At 51.9% G+C, this 19,491-nt stretch overlaps 39 non-coding genes across 39 annotated transcripts; 30 read left to right on the top strand and 9 right to left on the bottom strand.

Moving 5' to 3' along the window:
- Positions 1 to 63: 63 nt before the first annotated feature.
- On the top strand, positions 64 to 136 carry Trnav-cac. The gene has a single exon. It is a non-coding gene; the product is annotated as a tRNA-Val (tRNA).
- A 158-nt stretch (positions 137 to 294) lies between these two features.
- Positions 295 to 367, top strand: Trnav-aac. Its single transcript has one exon. It is a non-coding gene; the product is annotated as a tRNA-Val (tRNA).
- Positions 368 to 561: 194 nt separating this feature from the next.
- Positions 562 to 633, bottom strand: Trnap-agg. The gene has a single exon. It is a non-coding gene; the product is annotated as a tRNA-Pro (tRNA).
- A 402-nt stretch (positions 634 to 1,035) lies between these two features.
- Trnav-cac lies at positions 1,036 to 1,108 on the top strand. Its single transcript has one exon. It is a non-coding gene; the product is annotated as a tRNA-Val (tRNA).
- A 158-nt stretch (positions 1,109 to 1,266) lies between these two features.
- Positions 1,267 to 1,339, top strand: Trnav-aac. The gene has a single exon. It is a non-coding gene; the product is annotated as a tRNA-Val (tRNA).
- A 668-nt stretch (positions 1,340 to 2,007) lies between these two features.
- Trnav-cac lies at positions 2,008 to 2,080 on the top strand. Its single transcript has one exon. It is a non-coding gene; the product is annotated as a tRNA-Val (tRNA).
- Positions 2,081 to 2,238: 158 nt separating this feature from the next.
- Trnav-aac lies at positions 2,239 to 2,311 on the top strand. The gene has a single exon. It is a non-coding gene; the product is annotated as a tRNA-Val (tRNA).
- Positions 2,312 to 2,505: 194 nt separating this feature from the next.
- Positions 2,506 to 2,577, bottom strand: Trnap-agg. The gene has a single exon. It is a non-coding gene; the product is annotated as a tRNA-Pro (tRNA).
- Positions 2,578 to 2,979: 402 nt separating this feature from the next.
- Positions 2,980 to 3,052, top strand: Trnav-cac. The gene has a single exon. It is a non-coding gene; the product is annotated as a tRNA-Val (tRNA).
- Positions 3,053 to 3,210: 158 nt separating this feature from the next.
- Positions 3,211 to 3,283, top strand: Trnav-aac. Its single transcript has one exon. It is a non-coding gene; the product is annotated as a tRNA-Val (tRNA).
- Positions 3,284 to 3,951: 668 nt separating this feature from the next.
- Positions 3,952 to 4,024, top strand: Trnav-cac. Its single transcript has one exon. It is a non-coding gene; the product is annotated as a tRNA-Val (tRNA).
- Positions 4,025 to 4,182: 158 nt separating this feature from the next.
- On the top strand, positions 4,183 to 4,255 carry Trnav-aac. The gene has a single exon. It is a non-coding gene; the product is annotated as a tRNA-Val (tRNA).
- A 668-nt stretch (positions 4,256 to 4,923) lies between these two features.
- Positions 4,924 to 4,996, top strand: Trnav-cac. Its single transcript has one exon. It is a non-coding gene; the product is annotated as a tRNA-Val (tRNA).
- A 158-nt stretch (positions 4,997 to 5,154) lies between these two features.
- On the top strand, positions 5,155 to 5,227 carry Trnav-aac. The gene has a single exon. It is a non-coding gene; the product is annotated as a tRNA-Val (tRNA).
- Positions 5,228 to 5,421: 194 nt separating this feature from the next.
- Positions 5,422 to 5,493, bottom strand: Trnap-agg. Its single transcript has one exon. It is a non-coding gene; the product is annotated as a tRNA-Pro (tRNA).
- A 402-nt stretch (positions 5,494 to 5,895) lies between these two features.
- Trnav-cac lies at positions 5,896 to 5,968 on the top strand. The gene has a single exon. It is a non-coding gene; the product is annotated as a tRNA-Val (tRNA).
- A 158-nt stretch (positions 5,969 to 6,126) lies between these two features.
- On the top strand, positions 6,127 to 6,199 carry Trnav-aac. The gene has a single exon. It is a non-coding gene; the product is annotated as a tRNA-Val (tRNA).
- A 194-nt stretch (positions 6,200 to 6,393) lies between these two features.
- Positions 6,394 to 6,465, bottom strand: Trnap-agg. Its single transcript has one exon. It is a non-coding gene; the product is annotated as a tRNA-Pro (tRNA).
- Positions 6,466 to 6,867: 402 nt separating this feature from the next.
- Positions 6,868 to 6,940, top strand: Trnav-cac. Its single transcript has one exon. It is a non-coding gene; the product is annotated as a tRNA-Val (tRNA).
- Positions 6,941 to 7,098: 158 nt separating this feature from the next.
- Positions 7,099 to 7,171, top strand: Trnav-aac. Its single transcript has one exon. It is a non-coding gene; the product is annotated as a tRNA-Val (tRNA).
- A 5,903-nt stretch (positions 7,172 to 13,074) lies between these two features.
- Trnav-cac lies at positions 13,075 to 13,147 on the top strand. Its single transcript has one exon. It is a non-coding gene; the product is annotated as a tRNA-Val (tRNA).
- Positions 13,148 to 13,305: 158 nt separating this feature from the next.
- Positions 13,306 to 13,378, top strand: Trnav-aac. The gene has a single exon. It is a non-coding gene; the product is annotated as a tRNA-Val (tRNA).
- Positions 13,379 to 13,572: 194 nt separating this feature from the next.
- On the bottom strand, positions 13,573 to 13,644 carry Trnap-agg. Its single transcript has one exon. It is a non-coding gene; the product is annotated as a tRNA-Pro (tRNA).
- Positions 13,645 to 14,046: 402 nt separating this feature from the next.
- Positions 14,047 to 14,119, top strand: Trnav-cac. The gene has a single exon. It is a non-coding gene; the product is annotated as a tRNA-Val (tRNA).
- Positions 14,120 to 14,277: 158 nt separating this feature from the next.
- Trnav-aac lies at positions 14,278 to 14,350 on the top strand. Its single transcript has one exon. It is a non-coding gene; the product is annotated as a tRNA-Val (tRNA).
- Positions 14,351 to 14,544: 194 nt separating this feature from the next.
- Trnap-agg lies at positions 14,545 to 14,616 on the bottom strand. Its single transcript has one exon. It is a non-coding gene; the product is annotated as a tRNA-Pro (tRNA).
- Positions 14,617 to 15,018: 402 nt separating this feature from the next.
- On the top strand, positions 15,019 to 15,091 carry Trnav-cac. Its single transcript has one exon. It is a non-coding gene; the product is annotated as a tRNA-Val (tRNA).
- Positions 15,092 to 15,249: 158 nt separating this feature from the next.
- Trnav-aac lies at positions 15,250 to 15,322 on the top strand. The gene has a single exon. It is a non-coding gene; the product is annotated as a tRNA-Val (tRNA).
- Positions 15,323 to 15,516: 194 nt separating this feature from the next.
- Trnap-agg lies at positions 15,517 to 15,588 on the bottom strand. The gene has a single exon. It is a non-coding gene; the product is annotated as a tRNA-Pro (tRNA).
- Positions 15,589 to 15,990: 402 nt separating this feature from the next.
- Positions 15,991 to 16,063, top strand: Trnav-cac. The gene has a single exon. It is a non-coding gene; the product is annotated as a tRNA-Val (tRNA).
- Positions 16,064 to 16,221: 158 nt separating this feature from the next.
- On the top strand, positions 16,222 to 16,294 carry Trnav-aac. The gene has a single exon. It is a non-coding gene; the product is annotated as a tRNA-Val (tRNA).
- A 668-nt stretch (positions 16,295 to 16,962) lies between these two features.
- Positions 16,963 to 17,035, top strand: Trnav-cac. Its single transcript has one exon. It is a non-coding gene; the product is annotated as a tRNA-Val (tRNA).
- A 158-nt stretch (positions 17,036 to 17,193) lies between these two features.
- On the top strand, positions 17,194 to 17,266 carry Trnav-aac. Its single transcript has one exon. It is a non-coding gene; the product is annotated as a tRNA-Val (tRNA).
- A 194-nt stretch (positions 17,267 to 17,460) lies between these two features.
- Positions 17,461 to 17,532, bottom strand: Trnap-agg. Its single transcript has one exon. It is a non-coding gene; the product is annotated as a tRNA-Pro (tRNA).
- A 402-nt stretch (positions 17,533 to 17,934) lies between these two features.
- Positions 17,935 to 18,007, top strand: Trnav-cac. Its single transcript has one exon. It is a non-coding gene; the product is annotated as a tRNA-Val (tRNA).
- Positions 18,008 to 18,165: 158 nt separating this feature from the next.
- Trnav-aac lies at positions 18,166 to 18,238 on the top strand. Its single transcript has one exon. It is a non-coding gene; the product is annotated as a tRNA-Val (tRNA).
- Positions 18,239 to 18,906: 668 nt separating this feature from the next.
- On the top strand, positions 18,907 to 18,979 carry Trnav-cac. The gene has a single exon. It is a non-coding gene; the product is annotated as a tRNA-Val (tRNA).
- Positions 18,980 to 19,137: 158 nt separating this feature from the next.
- Positions 19,138 to 19,210, top strand: Trnav-aac. Its single transcript has one exon. It is a non-coding gene; the product is annotated as a tRNA-Val (tRNA).
- A 194-nt stretch (positions 19,211 to 19,404) lies between these two features.
- Trnap-agg lies at positions 19,405 to 19,476 on the bottom strand. The gene has a single exon. It is a non-coding gene; the product is annotated as a tRNA-Pro (tRNA).
- Positions 19,477 to 19,491: the final 15 nt, after the last annotated feature.

The raw sequence follows: 19,491 nt of genomic DNA, 5'->3' as shown, positions 1-19,491 counted from the left end.
TCGCGAACGAGAGAAAGTCTGAGGCAAGTTCGAGTGAACAAGAATGGACTCCCCGGGTCCGTCGTTTCCGTAGTGTAGCGGTTATCACGTCTGCTTCACACGCAGAAGGTCCCCGGTTCGATCCCGGGCGGGAACAGAATTTTCCTGCCTATGTCGTATTGTCCTCCAATGAGCCACGTCGTGTGTGGATCTGCTGCATGTCCCTTCGTTTTGCAAGTACCACATTTATTGAATTTTTTAGTTACGATGGCAACATCACTACAAGTTGTCTGTGAAGTAAGGTGCACACAAGCAGTTTCCGTGGTGTAGCGGTTATCACGTCAGCCTAACACGCAGAAGGTCCCCGGTTCGATCCCGGGCGGAAACACTTTTTCATCACTTTAAGCAAGACGTACTAACATGCATCTGCTACCATCTGTACCCGAAACCTTCGTAATCGCCTTCACGCGTCGGACCCGAGTGTCAATTGCTCACATCGAATAAGAAATTCATTTGATATTGACGGCGAGCTTTTTGCGCTGACTCAGCCACTGACGTGCGATCAGTTTGCACAAAACGCTAGGGCTCGTCCGGGATTTGAACCCGGGACCTCCTGCACCCTAAGCAGGAATCATACCCCTACACCAACGAGCCCTGTGACACGGCGAATGCCAATTATTCCAGTCCATCGATGTCGTCCAGGGTGCCCTGGAAGTCTCGTGTACGCTGGCGGGATGGGGCCGGCGCGAATTCCCGCGGTCGGCGGCCTTCCTGGGCTACTGGTACCTTCATGTAGAGCTGCCGCTGGGCTCGCACTGCCTGCTGTTGAGAAAGTGATTGCTTTTGCTGATATGACTTGCAATAACGACTGCGCGAAACGCCGCTATCTCGTTAGGGGTGCTACGGCAGACACCCTCTCGAGCACCCCGAAGACTTCTTGAGCCCTCGGCTGTGATGGGTTCCAGGCTGACAAAAGAACTGTCGTGTGTGCATTCGCGAACGAGAGAAAGTCTGAGGCAAGTTCGAGTGAACAAGGATGGACTCGCCGGGTCCGTCGTTTCCGTAGTGTAGCGGTTATCACGTCTGCTTCACACGCAGAAGGTCCCCGGTTCGATCCCGGGCGGGAACAGGATTTTCCTGCCTATGTCGTATTGTCCTCCAATGAGCCACGTCGTGTGTGGATCTGCTGCATGTCCCTTCGTTTTGCAAGTACCACATTTATTGAATTTTTTAGTTACGATGGCAACATCACTACAAGTTGTCTGTGAAGTAAGGTGCACACAAGCAGTTTCCGTGGTGTAGCGGTTATCACGTCAGCCTAACACGCAGAAGGTCCCCGGTTCGATCCCGGGCGGAAACACTTTTTCATCACTTTAAGCAAGACGTACTAACATGCATCTGCTACCATCTGTACCCGAAACCTTCGTAATCGCCTTCACGCGTCGGACCCGAGTGTCAATTGCTCACATCGAATAAGAAATTCATTTGATATTGACGGCGAGCTTTTTGCGCTGACTCAGCCACTGACGTGCGATCAGTTTGCACAAAACGCTAGGGCTCGTCCGGGATTTGAACCCGTGACCTACTGCACCCTAAACAGGAATCATACCCCTAGACCAACGAGCCCTGTGACACGGCGAATGTCAATTATTCCAGTCCCTCGATGTCGTCCAGGGTGCCCTGGAAGTCTCGTGTACGCTGGCGGGATGGGGCCGGCGCGAATTCCCGCGGTCGGCGGCCTTCCTGGGCTACTGGTACCTTCATGTAGAGCTGCCGCTGGGCTCGCACTGCCTGCTGTTGAGAAAGTGATTGCTTTTGCTGATATGACTTGCAATAAGGACTGCGCGAAACGCCGCTATCTCGTTAGGGGTGCTACGGCAGACACCCTCTCGAGCACCCCGAAGACTTCTTGAGCCCTCGGCTGTGATGGGTTCCAGGCTGACAAAAGAACTGTCGTGTGTGCATTCGCGAACGAGAGAAAGTCTGAGGCAAGTTCGAGTGAACAAGAATGGACTCCCCGGGTCCGTCGTTTCCGTAGTGTAGCGGTTATCACGTCTGCTTCACACGCAGAAGGTCCCCGGTTCGATCCCGGGCGGGAACAGAATTTTCCTGCCTATGTCGTATTGTCCTCCAATGAGCCACGTCGTGTGTGGATCTGCTGCATGTCCCTTCGTTTTGCAAGTACCACATTTATTGAATTTTTTAGTTACGATGGCAACATCACTACAAGTTGTCTGTGAAGTAAGGTGCACACAAGCAGTTTCCGTGGTGTAGCGGTTATCACGTCAGCCTAACACGCAGAAGGTCCCCGGTTCGATCCCGGGCGGAAACACTTTTTCATCACTTTAAGCAAGACGTACTAACATGCATCTGCTACCATCTGTACCCGAAACCTTCGTAATCGCCTTCACGCGTCGGACCCGAGTGTCAATTGCTCACATCGAATAAGAAATTCATTTGATATTGACGGCGAGCTTTTTGCGCTGACTCAGCCACTGACGTGCGATCAGTTTGCACAAAACGCTAGGGCTCGTCCGGGATTTGAACCCGGGACCTCCTGCACCCTAAGCAGGAATCATACCCCTACACCAACGAGCCCTGTGACACGGCGAATGCCAATTATTCCAGTCCATCGATGTCGTCCAGGGTGCCCTGGAAGTCTCGTGTACGCTGGCGGGATGGGGCCGGCGCGAATTCCCGCGGTCGGCGGCCTTCCTGGGCTACTGGTACCTTCATGTAGAGCTGCCGCTGGGCTCGCACTGCCTGCTGTTGAGAAAGTGATTGCTTTTGCTGATATGACTTGCAATAACGACTGCGCGAAACGCCGCTATCTCGTTAGGGGTGCTACGGCAGACACCCTCTCGAGCACCCCGAAGACTTCTTGAGCCCTCGGCTGTGATGGGTTCCAGGCTGACAAAAGAACTGTCGTGTGTGCATTCGCGAACGAGAGAAAGTCTGAGGCAAGTTCGAGTGAACAAGGATGGACTCGCCGGGTCCGTCGTTTCCGTAGTGTAGCGGTTATCACGTCTGCTTCACACGCAGAAGGTCCCCGGTTCGATCCCGGGCGGGAACAGGATTTTCCTGCCTATGTCGTATTGTCCTCCAATGAGCCACGTCGTGTGTGGATCTGCTGCATGTCCCTTCGTTTTGCAAGTACCACATTTATTGAATTTTTTAGTTACGATGGCAACATCACTACAAGTTGTCTGTGAAGTAAGGTGCACACAAGCAGTTTCCGTGGTGTAGCGGTTATCACGTCAGCCTAACACGCAGAAGGTCCCCGGTTCGATCCCGGGCGGAAACACTTTTTCATCACTTTAAGCAAGACGTACTAACATGCATCTGCTACCATCTGTACCCGAAACCTTCGTAATCGCCTTCACGCGTCGGACCCGAGTGTCAATTGCTCACATCGAATAAGAAATTCATTTGATATTGACGGCGAGCTTTTTGCGCTGACTCAGCCACTGACGTGCGATCAGTTTGCACAAAACGCTAGGGCTCGTCCGGGATTTGAACCCGTGACCTACTGCACCCTAAACAGGAATCATACCCCTAGACCAACGAGCCCTGTGACACGGCGAATGTCAATTATTCCAGTCCCTCGATGTCGTCCAGGGTGCCCTGGAAGTCTCGTGTACGCTGGCGGGATGGGGCCGGCGCGAATTCCCGCGGTCGGCGGCCTTCCTGGGCTACTGGTACCTTCATGTAGAGCTGCCGCTGGGCTCGCACTGCCTGCTGTTGAGAAAGTGATTGCTTTTGCTGATATGACTTGCAATAAGGACTGCGCGAAACGCCGCTATCTCGTTAGGGGTGCTACGGCAGACACCCTCTCGAGCACCCCGAAGACTTCTTGAGCCCTCGGCTGTGATGGGTTCCAGGCTGACAAAAGAACTGTCGTGTGTGCATTCGCGAACGAGAGAAAGTCTGAGGCAAGTTCGAGTGAACAAGAATGGACTCCCCGGGTCCGTCGTTTCCGTAGTGTAGCGGTTATCACGTCTGCTTCACACGCAGAAGGTCCCCGGTTCGATCCCGGGCGGGAACAGAATTTTCCTGCCTATGTCGTATTGTCCTCCAATGAGCCACGTCGTGTGTGGATCTGCTGCATGTCCCTTCGTTTTGCAAGTACCACATTTATTGAATTTTTTAGTTACGATGGCAACATCACTACAAGTTGTCTGTGAAGTAAGGTGCACACAAGCAGTTTCCGTGGTGTAGCGGTTATCACGTCAGCCTAACACGCAGAAGGTCCCCGGTTCGATCCCGGGCGGAAACACTTTTTCATCACTTTAAGCAAGACGTACTAACATGCATCTGCTACCATCTGTACCCGAAACCTTCGTAATCGCCTTCACGCGTCGGACCCGAGTGTCAATTGCTCACATCGAATAAGAAATTCATTTGATATTGACGGCGAGCTTTTTGCGCTGACTCAGCCACTGACGTGCGATCAGTTTGCACAAAACGCTAGGGCTCGTCCGGGATTTGAACCCGTGACCTACTGCACCCTAAACAGGAATCATACCCCTAGACCAACGAGCCCTGTGACACGGCGAATGTCAATTATTCCAGTCCCTCGATGTCGTCCAGGGTGCCCTGGAAGTCTCGTGTACGCTGGCGGGATGGGGCCGGCGCGAATTCCCGCGGTCGGCGGCCTTCCTGGGCTACTGGTACCTTCATGTAGAGCTGCCGCTGGGCTCGCACTGCCTGCTGTTGAGAAAGTGATTGCTTTTGCTGATATGACTTGCAATAAGGACTGCGCGAAACGCCGCTATCTCGTTAGGGGTGCTACGGCAGACACCCTCTCGAGCACCCCGAAGACTTCTTGAGCCCTCGGCTGTGATGGGTTCCAGGCTGACAAAAGAACTGTCGTGTGTGCATTCGCGAACGAGAGAAAGTCTGAGGCAAGTTCGAGTGAACAAGAATGGACTCCCCGGGTCCGTCGTTTCCGTAGTGTAGCGGTTATCACGTCTGCTTCACACGCAGAAGGTCCCCGGTTCGATCCCGGGCGGGAACAGAATTTTCCTGCCTATGTCGTATTGTCCTCCAATGAGCCACGTCGTGTGTGGATCTGCTGCATGTCCCTTCGTTTTGCAAGTACCACATTTATTGAATTTTTTAGTTACGATGGCAACATCACTACAAGTTGTCTGTGAAGTAAGGTGCACACAAGCAGTTTCCGTGGTGTAGCGGTTATCACGTCAGCCTAACACGCAGAAGGTCCCCGGTTCGATCCCGGGCGGAAACACTTTTTCATCACTTTAAGCAAGACGTACTAACATGCATCTGCTACCATCTGTACCCGAAACCTTCGTAATCGCCTTCACGCGTCGGACCCGAGTGTCAATTGCTCACATCGAATAAGAAATTCATTTGATATTGACGGCGAGCTTTTTGCGCTGACTCAGCCACTGACGTGCGATCAGTTTGCACAAAACGCTAGGGCTCGTCCGGGATTTGAACCCGGGACCTCCTGCACCCTAAGCAGGAATCATACCCCTACACCAACGAGCCCTGTGACACGGCGAATGCCAATTATTCCAGTCCATCGATGTCGTCCAGGGTGCCCTGGAAGTCTCGTGTACGCTGGCGGGATGGGGCCGGCGCGAATTCCCGCGGTCGGCGGCCTTCCTGGGCTACTGGTACCTTCATGTAGAGCTGCCGCTGGGCTCGCACTGCCTGCTGTTGAGAAAGTGATTGCTTTTGCTGATATGACTTGCAATAACGACTGCGCGAAACGCCGCTATCTCGTTAGGGGTGCTACGGCAGACACCCTCTCGAGCACCCCGAAGACTTCTTGAGCCCTCGGCTGTGATGGGTTCCAGGCTGACAAAAGAACTGTCGTGTGTGCATTCGCGAACGAGAGAAAGTCTGAGGCAAGTTCGAGTGAACAAGGATGGACTCGCCGGGTCCGTCGTTTCCGTAGTGTAGCGGTTATCACGTCTGCTTCACACGCAGAAGGTCCCCGGTTCGATCCCGGGCGGGAACAGAATTTTCCTGCCTATGTCGTATTGTCCTCCAATGAGCCACGTCGTGTGTGGATCTGCTGCATGTCCCTTCGTTTTGCAAGTACCACATTTATTGAATTTTTTAGTTACGATGGCAACATCACTACAAGTTGTCTGTGAAGTAAGGTGCACACAAGCAGTTTCCGTGGTGTAGCGGTTATCACGTCAGCCTAACACGCAGAAGGTCCCCGGTTCGATCCCGGGCGGAAACACTTTTTCATCACTTTAAGCAAGACGTACTAACATGCATCTGCTACCATCTGTACCCGAAACCTTCGTAATCGCCTTCACGCGTCGGACCCGAGTGTCAATTGCTCACATCGAATAAGAAATTCATTTGATATTGACGGCGAGCTTTTTGCGCTGACTCAGCCACTGACGTGCGATCAGTTTGCACAAAACGCTAGGGCTCGTCCGGGATTTGAACCCGGGACCTCCTGCACCCTAAGCAGGAATCATACCCCTACACCAACGAGCCCTGTGACACGGCGAATGCCAATTATTCCAGTCCATCGATGTCGTCCAGGGTGCCCTGGAAGTCTCGTGTACGCTGGCGGGATGGGGCCGGCGCGAATTCCCGCGGTCGGCGGCCTTCCTGGGCTACTGGTACCTTCATGTAGAGCTGCCGCTGGGCTCGCACTGCCTGCTGTTGAGAAAGTGATTGCTTTTGCTGATATGACTTGCAATAACGACTGCGCGAAACGCCGCTATCTCGTTAGTGGTGCTACGGCAGACACCCTCTCGAGCACCCCGAAGACTTCTTGAGCCCTCGGCTGTGATGGGTTCCAGGCTGACAAAAGAACTGTCGTGTGTGCATTCGCGAACGAGAGAAAGTCTGAGGCAAGTTCGAGTGAACAAGGATGGACTCGCCGGGTCCGTCGTTTCCGTAGTGTAGCGGTTATCACGTCTGCTTCACACGCAGCAGGTCCCCGGTTCGATCCCGGGCGGGAACAGAATTTTCCTGCCTATGTCGTATTGTCCTCCAATGAGCCACGTCGTGTGTGGATCTGCTGCATGTCCCTTCGTTTTGCAAGTACCACATTTATTGAATTTTTTAGTTACGATGGCAACATCACTACAAGTTGTCTGTGAAGTAAGGTGCACACAAGCAGTTTCCGTGGTGTAGCGGTTATCACGTCAGCCTAACACGCAGAAGGTCCCCGGTTCGATTCCGGGCGGAAACACTTTTTCATCACTTTAAGCAAGACGTACTAACATGCATCTGCTACCATCTGTACCCGAAACCTTCGTAATCGCCTTCACGCGTCGGACCCGAGTGTCAATTGCTCACATCGAATAAGAAATTCATTTGATATTGACGGCGAGCTTTTTGCGCTGACTCAGCCACTGACGTGCGATCAGTTTGCACAAAACGCTAGGGCTCGTCCGGGATTTGAACCCGTGACCTACTGCACCCTAAACAGGAAACATACCCCTTTTTTTTTTTTTTTTTTTTTTTTTCCACCACACAGCCACTTCAAAAGAAGTACAGTACTGAAATTAAAATCCTAAAACATGACTATATAATGTAGACTGCTTACTGAAATAAAGGTTAAAACACGAAAACTTCAGTCCTGGTGTAGAGAAGAAACATACATAAAGGCGGCAAATTCAGAAACAGTATAAAAGAAAATGGCTCACACAGGTGACCTTAGCCAACACCCTCTCTTTCAAATGTCAGGCTAAGCATATTGGCAAAATCATCTCGGAGGCCTGGCAATCGCAAGCGCTGCCAGTAAGCAGTAAGCATGTACTGCCGAAACGCTAGGTGTCCATCCTCTTCATGACAACTGTTGACAAAATGTACGAAATGGCCAATCAACCACATGACGGTATGGAGCTTCGTCCGCGGAAAAAAGGAAGAATCGGGCCGGACGATGATGTCAATAGTATAAGCGGCTTCAGCAGACCTAGTGACAAAAGCAAGTTGTTTCCTGAGCCAACGCCAATTAGCAAGGTGCCCACAGCAGGTGAATCGATGTTCAAGGGTATCCAGGAGACCACACCGAGTACAGGTGTCCGTGTCAGAAAGACCAATACGGTGCAGTCGTACATTGGTGGGAACCAAATTATTTATTACCCTATACCACGTGGACGCCACGGCCATAGAGTGGATCGGCAGACTAACGTTCTTCCAGACGTTCCTCCAGGACACGGATGGAGACGCCAGTTCTATTGGATTGGGACTGGCCAGCCCCTCCCAGCGGGGAATCAAGCTCTTGGTCGTTGGCACCGGTCGCCGCAAGAAGACGTCACCGAGGTAACTCACCGCAATGTAAAATTCCCGAATGTGTTTCAACTTAAAATTTAGGCGTCCGACATCGACAGGTGGAGCAAGGCTCGCCGGACGCACAACAGTAAAAAGCCTGGATGTAATTGAAGTCACTTCTTGCGTAACAATTAGAGTCGTTCGGCGGACGTACAAAGCAGACGCCTTGCGAGTAATGTCAGAGAGGCCTAAGCCTCCGGAGAGACGCGGTTTCGTCATTACCTCGTAACGTAACTTGAATAGATGGCCCTTCCATATAAACCTGCTAGACAATTGGCGCAACCTTTTCGCCACCATCATGGGAAGTGGGAACAGCTGAGCAACATAATAAGCTTTACATAGGACGTAGGTGTCTAAAATTCTGACTTTTTGCAAAATGGTAGCAGAGCGCTGCTCATGGACCATCAGAGCCCCCTGTATCTTCTCGGTGACAGATTTCCAATTGAGAGCCGCCATTTTTAGAGGACACCGATCAATGATAATCCCCAAGGACGTATGGCGATCGACAAAAGTGGCCCAAGGGACGTCAGCATCGCGAAATCCTCGAATATCAAGGAACTTACATTTACCCTGATTGAGACGCGCTCCAGAGACACGACAGTATGCATCAACTGCCCCTTTCAACAACGGGATATCATCTCGTTGACGGAGGAGAACAACGACATCATCCGCATATGCCTTAACCGAGAGCTTCCCACCAGAGAGGGACATACCCTGAAGCTTGAGAGCAATAGTCCGAAGCAGCGGTTCCAGGGACAAAACGAATAAAGACATAGAGAGCGGACTACCCTGAGGCACTCCGCGGCGGATAGCAATGGGCGGCGTCAGCTGCCCATTGACTGACACCCGAGCTGTTATTCCCCTGTACAAATTGCCAAGAACACCACGTGATGAAGCGTTAAAACCTATTGTACCTAAAACACGATCTAAAAACACATGACTGACGTGATCAAAAGCCTTATAAAAATCAAGGAAGGCAAAGGCACAATGTACGTTTGTAACCGCCGCAACCGAGACAACATCCCGATATTCGGCTACTGGTGTCAGAATAGATCTATCATGAAAACAACATTGATGTGCACCAATCACACCCCGAAGCAGAGAAGACAACCGGCTATTGAGCGCTCTAGCAGCTGTCTTATAGTCAAAATTCAGCAATGTGAGCGGACGAAGATTGGCAGCAGATAAACGACCAGAGGACTTCGGGATTAAAACAATTTTCCCTACTTTAAAATCGGCAGGCACATCCATCCCCCTGACAATCTCATTTAAAATCTGCGTAAAAATGCCACCCAAAAGAGGCCAAAAACGGAGATAAAATTCTTTAGGCAGGCCGTCTGGACCCGGCGATTTACTGGACGGAGAGCGAGCAATAAAATCGAAAACATCATCTACCTGGAACTCCCGGAGAAATTCGCCGTTCGCGTCAGGCGCGATCGTCGCAGTTAGATCCCCAAAGACATCATCCGAAAGAGACTCACCAGAATCATCGGCAGAATAGAGACTAGTGTAATACTGATGAAGAGCACGAACCATTTCCTCCTGTGCACTAAACTGTCGCCCATCATCCACCGTAAGAGAAGAGATGAAGGAGCGACGACGACGAGTCTGATGCCGTAGCAGGTGGTACAAGGATGTCAGTTCACCTTCAACAAGAGAGTGAGGTTTCGACTTAACTCGCAGACCATCCATCTGTCGTCGTTTAAGGCTCAAGAGCTTGGCTTTAATACGACGAACATCATGGATCCGCAGTGGAGAGGTACCCGCCGCGTCATATAGTTCACGCAGGACAGAGTAGTAATATTCATACGTGTTCTTAAAATCACGCGTCCTAGCAGCACAGTAGAAAATCAAAGTCTGACGAATCTTGGGCTTGGCAAACGCAGTCCACCAAACCAGCAAGGAGGGGTATCGCGGGACAGAGCGAAGACATCGCTCCCACACGCCACTTATAACATCATCCATAGCACTGTCGGCAAGGTGGGAAACATTTAACATCCACTGGGAACGATAAAGTTTTGCAGGTTGGCGACTAAGATTTACAGTTGCAGTAAAAGCACAATGGTCAGAAAAACTAGTAGGAATAACATCGACAGAAAGAATTGTATCACATAAAAAATCAGATAAATAGAATCTGTCGAGTCTACTGCATGAGGACGCGGTAAAAAACGTATATTTCACCAGGGTTGGATATTTGTGTTCCCAAACATCACGCAGATGCATCGTACGAACTAAGTCATGTAAATCACGGCAATAATTAAAATTGGGGGACTGGTCTGCAGGGCGTAAAACACAATTAAAATCGCCTCCGAGCAGGAGACTCCGAGGACTCTGGCGCAAAAGATAAATAAGCTCTTCTTTATAAAAGCGCGATCGAGCCACGGTGTGACCCGAACCAGAGGGGGCATACAAAACAACGAGGCGGAGATCAAAAAGACGACAACCAATCCCACGGCCAGAGTCAAGGAATTCAATGTCAGTAATAGGAATGCCCTCTCGAAAGAAAAGAGCAGTTCCTGTTGAATATTCCGGCGCGACATTAAAAACAGTTTGAAATCCAGGTAGAGAGAGATCAGAAAACAACACTTCCTGCAAAAACACTACGTCCGCACAGGCGTCGTAAATAAACTGCCGCAAAGAGGCAATGCGAACGTCGGACTCAATACGGTTAACATTTAAGGTAAGAAAGGTGTATGCTTGAACCATAGAGAGAAAAGCGAGAAAACAAATCACCTACACCGACGCACCAGCGTCACAGTCCATAGCAGGGGTGACGGAGGCATCCGAGGGAGGGGGACTACTACCCCGTTCCGCGGATCCCTTACGTTTCGGTTTTTTACGAACAGCATTAACGTTCGGCTGAACGCGTAACTTGCGTCGGCTGACGGGCAAGGAAACTTCAGCCGCCGGTGACGTAGGAGGGTCAAGTTCTGTATCCGACACCACCCGCGCCGGTCCACATGCGGGATCCGGGGTCGCGGGGGAAACATCCGACAAAACGGAATGGTCAACACCTGCACTAGCTTCCGGCAAACATGGACTGCACGGAGGCGAAACGTGAGCAGGAAGGTCCGAGGCCGCAGAGTTGGAAGGAAGCGGCGCAGCTCCGCTGGCAGAGGTATGGGGCAGCGAAGCAGGAAGTTGTCGCGGCTCCACTTGTTGAGACATCGAAGTCGGTTCGGAAGACGGCGCCAACAGGCCCGACCGACGACCCGACTCGAGAGAAGCTGCGTCGGAGGCCGGAGGGGCGCCAGCAGCCGCCACCGGAACCGCTACCTCAGGAGGGCAGGGAGCAGCTACAGTACACAGTGGCTCGGAGGATGCCGGTCGCTCGGACTGGGGCATCTCAGGGAGATCCTCATCCGTACTATTTCCATCGTGTGGGCGACGCCTCTTATTATTCAAAAGTGGCACACCCTCCTGAGGGACAGACGGAACAACATCAGATTTAGCACGCAAAGGAGGAAATTCTGTATCAGGGGTGCGCAAAACCTGTGGCGGGGCGCTACTACCACTGGACTGTGCTACACCAAGAGCAGAACCACCTGCAACGAGGTCAGCGACCGTTAACTTGCGACGCTGTTCGAGAGAATTTTTTAAAACAAAAACTCTCCGCGGACAGTCGGTACGCACGTGACCACTTTCATTGCACAAAAAACAGGTGCCAACCTGACCACTATATGTTACATGGACACGATATCCACCGATCTGCAGGTGAGATGGAATATTCTGCTTAACGTGCATTTCGACTGAACGAATACCACTGTAACATTGCAGGCGATGTTGGCTTGACCAGCGTTCAAGGCGAATGCTCTTTACATCACCATACTTCTGTAGACCCTCCTTAAGATAGACATTATCCACCTCCGGTGGAAGGTTGTAAACACGAACGTTGGTATACGTGATGGAAGCATTGGAAAGCAGCACGGTACTTACAGAATCATCCCGATGCCGAAAGAGAACTTGATGACCATATTTAGAAAGAATTTTATCAACCTGAAGTGGGTCCATAAACTTAACAAAGAAAACATACAGTTCGGTATCAAAATAAGCAGTGTGCACCTGATCCGAATGAACACCAAAGGTATCTACCAACCAATCATGAATCTCAAGAGAACTAGGTTGCACATGGCGGGTTGACTTGTCAAAAGCAAAACTAACTGTAGCCTGACGAGGAATAACCTGGGACGACATTTTCAAAATATGCGGTCGAAACCGCTACACAAAAAACACTGAAATAAGGACAGAAAGTAACACAAGGTACGAAACAACGACGGAGAAATACTCTCAGAAGTTGCAACACAACACGTAACAAAAACGATAGTCCACTATACGTAACGCTACGGCGGAGCGGAAGACTAGGCACGTCCACACTGCACGGCGTCTAAAGCGGAACTACCCCTAGACCAACGAGCCCTGTGACACGTCGAATGCCAATTATTCCAGTCCCTCGATGTCGTCCAGGGTGCCCTGGAAGTCTCGTGTACGCTGGCGGGATGGGGCCGGCGCGAATTCCCGCGGTCGGCGGCCTTCCTGGGCTACTGGTACCTTCATGTAGAGCTGCCGCTGGGCTCGCACTGCCTGCTGTTGAGAAAGTGATTGCTTTTGCTGATATGACTTGCAATAAGGACTGCGCGAAACGCCGCTATCTCGTTAGGGGTGCTACGGCAGACACCCTCTCGAGCACCCCGAAGACTTCTTGAGCCCTCGGCTGTGATGGGTTCCAGGCTGACAAAAGAACTGTCGTGTGTGCATTCGCGAACGAGAGAAAGTCTGAGGCAAGTTCGAGTGAACAAGAATGGACTCCCCGGGTCCGTCGTTTCCGTAGTGTAGCGGTTATCACGTCTGCTTCACACGCAGAAGGTCCCCGGTTCGATCCCGGGCGGGAACAGAATTTTCCTGCCTATGTCGTATTGTCCTCCAATGAGCCACGTCGTGTGTGGATCTGCTGCATGTCCCTTCGTTTTGCAAGTACCACATTTATTGAATTTTTTAGTTACGATGGCAACATCACTACAAGTTGTCTGTGAAGTAAGGTGCACACAAGCAGTTTCCGTGGTGTAGCGGTTATCACGTCAGCCTAACACGCAGAAGGTCCCCGGTTCGATCCCGGGCGGAAACACTTTTTCATCACTTTAAGCAAGACGTACTAACATGCATCTGCTACCATCTGTACCCGAAACCTTCGTAATCGCCTTCACGCGTCGGACCCGAGTGTCAATTGCTCACATCGAATAAGAAATTCATTTGATATTGACGGCGAGCTTTTTGCGCTGACTCAGCCACTGACGTGCGATCAGTTTGCACAAAACGCTAGGGCTCGTCCGGGATTTGAACCCGTGACCTCCTGCACCCTAAGCAGGAATCATACCCCTAGACCAACGAGCCCTGTGACACGGCGAATGTCAATTATTCCAGTCCCTCGATGTCGTCCAGGGTGCCCTGGAAGTCTCGTGTACGCTGGCGGGATGGGGCCGGCGCGAATTCCCGCGGTCGGCGGCCTTCCTGGGCTACTGGTACCTTCATGTAGAGCTGCCGCTGGGCTCGCACTGCCTGCTGTTGAGAAAGTGATTGCTTTTGCTGATATGACTTGCAATAACGACTGCGCGAAACGCCGCTATCTCGTTAGGGGTGCTACGGCAGACACCCTCTCGAGCACCCCGAAGACTTCTTGAGCCCTCGGCTGTGATGGGTTCCAGGCTGACAAAAGAACTGTCGTGTGTGCATTCGCGAACGAGAGAAAGTCTGAGGCAAGTTCGAGTGAACAAGGATGGACTCGCCGGGTCCGTCGTTTCCGTAGTGTAGCGGTTATCACGTCTGCTTCACACGCAGAAGGTCCCCGGTTCGATCCCGGGCGGGAACAGAATTTTCCTGCCTATGTCGTATTGTCCTCCAATGAGCCACGTCGTGTGTGGATCTGCTGCATGTCCCTTCGTTTTGCAAGTACCACATTTATTGAATTTTTTAGTTACGATGGCAACATCACTACAAGTTGTCTGTGAAGTAAGGTGCACACAAGCAGTTTCCGTGGTGTAGCGGTTATCACGTCAGCCTAACACGCAGAAGGTCCCCGGTTCGATCCCGGGCGGAAACACTTTTTCATCACTTTAAGCAAGACGTACTAACATGCATCTGCTACCATCTGTACCCGAAACCTTCGTAATCGCCTTCACGCGTCGGACCCGAGTGTCAATTGCTCACATCGAATAAGAAATTCATTTGATATTGACGGCGAGCTTTTTGCGCTGACTCAGCCACTGACGTGCGATCAGTTTGCACAAAACGCTAGGGCTCGTCCGGGATTTGAACCCGGGACCTCCTGCACCCTAAGCAGGAATCATACCCCTACACCAACGAGCCCTGTGACACGGCGAATGTCAATTATTCCAGTCCCTCGATGTCGTCCAGGGTGCCCTGGAAGTCTCGTGTACGCTGGCGGGATGGGGCCGGCGCGAATTCCCGCGGTCGGCGGCCTTCCTGGGCTACTGGTACCTTCATGTAGAGCTGCCGCTGGGCTCGCACTGCCTGCTGTTGAGAAAGTGATTGCTTTTGCTGATATGACTTGCAATAAGGACTGCGCGAAACGCCGCTATCTCGTTAGGGGTGCTACGGCAGACACCCTCTCGAGCACCCCGAAGACTTCTTGAGCCCTCGGCTGTGATGGGTTCCAGGCTGACAAAAGAACTGTCGTGTGTGCATTCGCGAACGAGAGAAAGTCTGAGGCAAGTTCGAGTGAACAAGAATGGACTCCCTGGGTCCGTCGTTTCCGTAGTGTAGCGGTTATCACGTCTGCTTCACACGCAGAAGGTCCCCGGTTCGATCCCGGGCGGGAACAGAATTTTCCTGCCTATGTCGTATTGTCCTCCAATGAGCCACGTCGTGTGTGGATTTGCTGCATGTCCCTTCGTTTCGCAAGTACCACATTTATTGAATTTTTTAGTTACGATGGCAACATCACTACAAGTTGTCTGTGAAGTAAGGTGCACACAAGCAGTTTCCGTGGTGTAGCGGTTATCACGTCAGCCTAACACGCAGAAGGTCCCCGGTTCGATCCCGGGCGGAAACACTTTTTCATCACTTTAAGCAAGACGTACTAACATGCATCTGCTACCATCTGTACCCGAAACCTTCGTAATCGCCTTCACGCGTCGGACCCGAGTGTCAATTGCTCACATCGAATAAGAAATTCATTTGATATTGACGGCGAGCTTTTTGCGCTGACTCAGCCACTGACGTGCGATCAGTTTGCACAAAACGCTAGGGCTCGTCCGGGATTTGAACCCGGGACCTCCTGCACCCTAAGCAGGAATCATACCCCTACACCAACGAGCCCTGTGACACGGCGAATGCCAATTATTCCAGTCCATCGATGTCGTCCAGGGTGCCCTGGAAGTCTCGTGTACGCTGGCGGGATGGGGCCGGCGCGAATTCCCGCGGTCGGCGGCCTTCCTGGGATACTGGTACCTTCATGTAGAGCTGCCGCTGGGCTCGCACTGCCTGCTGTTGAGAAAGTGATTGCTTTTGCTGATATGACTTGCAATAACGACTGCGCGAAACGCCGCTATCTCGTTAGGGGTGCTACGGCAGACACCCTCTCGAGCACCCCGAAGACTTCTTGAGCCCTCGGCTGTGATGGGTTCCAGGCTGACAAAAGAACTGTCGTGTGTGCATTCGCGAACGAGAGAAAGTCTGAGGCAAGTTCGAGTGAACAAGGATGGACTCGCCGGGTCCGTCGTTTCCGTAGTGTAGCGGTTATCACGTCTGCTTCACACGCAGAAGGTCCCCGGTTCGATACCGGGCGGGAACAGAATTTTCCTGCCTATGTCGTATTGTCCTCCAATGAGCCACGTCGTGTGTGGATCTGCTGCATGTCCCTTCGTTTTGCAAGTACCACATTTATTGAATTTTTTAGTTACGATGGCAACATCACTACAAGTTGTCTGTGAAGTAAGGTGCACACAAGCAGTTTCCGTGGTGTAGCGGTTATCACGTCAGCCTAACACGCAGAAGGTCCCCGGTTCGATCCCGGGCGGAAACACTTTTTCATCACTTTAAGCAAGACGTACTAACATGCATCTGCTACCATCTGTACCCGAAACCTTCGTAATCGCCTTCACGCGTCGGACCCGAGTGTCAATTGCTCACATCGAATAAGAAATTCATTTGATATTGACGGCGAGCTTTTTGCGCTGACTCAGCCACTGACGTGCGATCAGTTTGCACAAAACGCTAGGGCTCGTCCGGGATTTGAACCCGTGACCTACTGCACCCTAAACAGGAATCATACCCCTAGACCAACGAGCCCTGTGACACGGCGAATGTCAATTATTCCAGTCCCTCGATGTCGTCCAGGGTGCCCTGGAAGTCTCGTGTACGCTGGCGGGATGGGGCCGGCGCGAATTCCCGCGGTCGGCGGCCTTCCTGGGCTACTGGTACCTTCATGTAGAGCTGCCGCTGGGCTCGCACTGCCTGCTGTTGAGAAAGTGATTGCTTTTGCTGATATGACTTGCAATAACGACTGCGCGAAACGCCGCTATCTCGTTAGGGGTGCTACGGCAGACACCCTCTCGAGCACCCCGAAGACTTCTTGAGCCCTCGGCTGTGATGGGTTCCAGGCTGACAAAAGAACTGTCGTGTGTGCATTCGCGAACGAGAGAAAGTCTGAGGCAAGTTCGAGTGAACAAGAATGGACTCCCCGGGTCCGTCGTTTCCGTAGTGTAGCGGTTATCACGTCTGCTTCACACGCAGAAGGTCCCCGGTTCGATCCCGGGCGGGAACAGAATTTTCCTGCCTATGTCGTATTGTCCTCCAATGAGCCACGTCGTGTGTGGATCTGCTGCATGTCCCTTCGTTTTGCAAGTACCACATTTATTGAATTTTTTAGTTACGATGGCAACATCACTACAAGTTGTCTGTGAAGTAAGGTGCACACAAGCAGTTTCCGTGGTGTAGCGGTTATCACGTCAGCCTAACACGCAGAAGGTCCCCGGTTCGATCCCGGGCGGAAACACTTTTTCATCACTTTAAGCAAGACGTACTAACATGCATCTGCTACCATCTGTACCCGAAACCTTCGTAATCGCCTTCACGCGTCGGACCCGAGTGTCAATTGCTCACATCGAATAAGAAATTCATTTGATATTGACGGCGAGCTTTTTGCGCTGACTCAGCCACTGACGTGCGATCAGTTTGCACAAAACGCTAGGGCTCGTCCGGGATTTGAACCCGGGACCTCCTGCACCCTAAGCAGGAATCATACCCCTACACCAACGAGCCCTGTGACACGGCGAATGCCAATTATTCCAGTCCATCGATGTCGTCCAGGGTGCCCTGGAAGTCTCGTGTACGCTGGCGGGATGGGGCCGGCGCGAATTCCCGCGGTCGGCGGCCTTCCTGGGCTACTGGTACCTTCATGTAGAGCTGCCGCTGGGCTCGCACTGCCTGCTGTTGAGAAAGTGATTGCTTTTGCTGATATGACTTGCAATAACGACTGCGCGAAACGCCGCTATCTCGTTAGGGGTGCTACGGCAGACACCCTCTCGAGCACCCCGAAGACTTCTTGAGCCCTCGGCTGTGATGGGTTCCAGGCTGACAAAAGAACTGTCGTGTGTGCATTCGCGAACGAGAGAAAGTCTGAGGCAAGTTCGAGTGAACAAGGATGGACTCGCCGGGTCCGTCGTTTCCGTAGTGTAGCGGTTATCACGTCTGCTTCACACGCAGAAGGTCCCCGGTTCGATCCCGGGCGGGAACAGAATTTTCCTGCCTATGTCGTATTGTCCTCCAATGAGCCACGTCGTGTGTGGATCTGCTGCATGTCCCTTCGTTTTGCAAGTACCACATTTATTGAATTTTTTAGTTACGATGGCAACATCACTACAAGTTGTCTGTGAAGTAAGGTGCACACAAGCAGTTTCCGTGGTGTAGCGGTTATCACGTCAGCCTAACACGCAGAAGGTCCCCGGTTCGATCCCGGGCGGAAACACTTTTTCATCACTTTAAGCAAGACGTACTAACATGCATCTGCTACCATCTGTACCCGAAACCTTCGTAATCGCCTTCACGCGTCGGACCCGAGTGTCAATTGCTCACATCGAATAAGAAATTCATTTGATATTGACGGCGAGCTTTTTGCGCTGACTCAGCCACTGACGTGCGATCAGTTTGCACAAAACGCTAGGGCTCGTCCGGGATTTGAACCCGTGACCTACTGCACCCTAAACAGGAATCATACCCCTAGACCAACGAGCCCTGTGACACGGCGAATGTCAATTATTCCAGTCCCTCGATGTCGTCCAGGGTGCCCTGGAAGTCTCGTGTACGCTGGCGGGATGGGGCCGGCGCGAATTCCCGCGGTCGGCGGCCTTCCTGGGCTACTGGTACCTTCATGTAGAGCTGCCGCTGGGCTCGCACTGCCTGCTGTTGAGAAAGTGATTGCTTTTGCTGATATGACTTGCAATAAGGACTGCGCGAAACGCCGCTATCTCGTTAGGGGTGCTACGGCAGACACCCTCTCGAGCACCCCGAAGACTTCTTGAGCCCTCGGCTGTGATGGGTTCCAGGCTGACAAAAGAACTGTCGTGTGTGCATTCGCGAACGAGAGAAAGTCTGAGGCAAGTTCGAGTGAACAAGAATGGACTCCCCGGGTCCGTCGTTTCCGTAGTGTAGCGGTTATCACGTCTGCTTCACACGCAGAAGGTCCCCGGTTCGATCCCGGGCGGGAACAGAATTTTCCTGCCTATGTCGTATTGTCCTCCAATGAGCCACGTCGTGTGTGGATCTGCTGCATGTCCCTTCGTTTTGCAAGTACCACATTTATTGAATTTTTTAGTTACGATGGCAACATCACTACAAGTTGTCTGTGAAGTAAGGTGCACACAAGCAGTTTCCGTGGTGTAGCGGTTATCACGTCAGCCTAACACGCAGAAGGTCCCCGGTTCGATCCCGGGCGGAAACACTTTTTCATCACTTTAAGCAAGACGTACTAACATGCATCTGCTACCATCTGTACCCGAAACCTTCGTAATCGCCTTCACGCGTCGGACCCGAGTGTCAATTGCTCACATCGAATAAGAAATTCATTTGATATTGACGGCGAGCTTTTTGCGCTGACTCAGCCACTGACGTGCGATCAGTTTGCACAAAACGCTAGGGCTCGTCCGGGATTTGAACCCGGGACCTCCTGCACCCTAAGCAGGAATCATACCCCTACACCAACGAGCCCTGTGACACGGCGAA

The sequence above is a fragment of the Schistocerca piceifrons genome, chromosome 2 (genome assembly GCF_021461385.2).
Source record: "Schistocerca piceifrons isolate TAMUIC-IGC-003096 chromosome 2, iqSchPice1.1, whole genome shotgun sequence".
NCBI lineage: Eukaryota > Metazoa > Arthropoda > Insecta > Orthoptera > Acrididae > Schistocerca > Schistocerca piceifrons.
The sequence above is the reverse complement of the archived record's forward strand: the minus strand, read 5'-3'. Positions and strand labels throughout refer to the sequence as shown.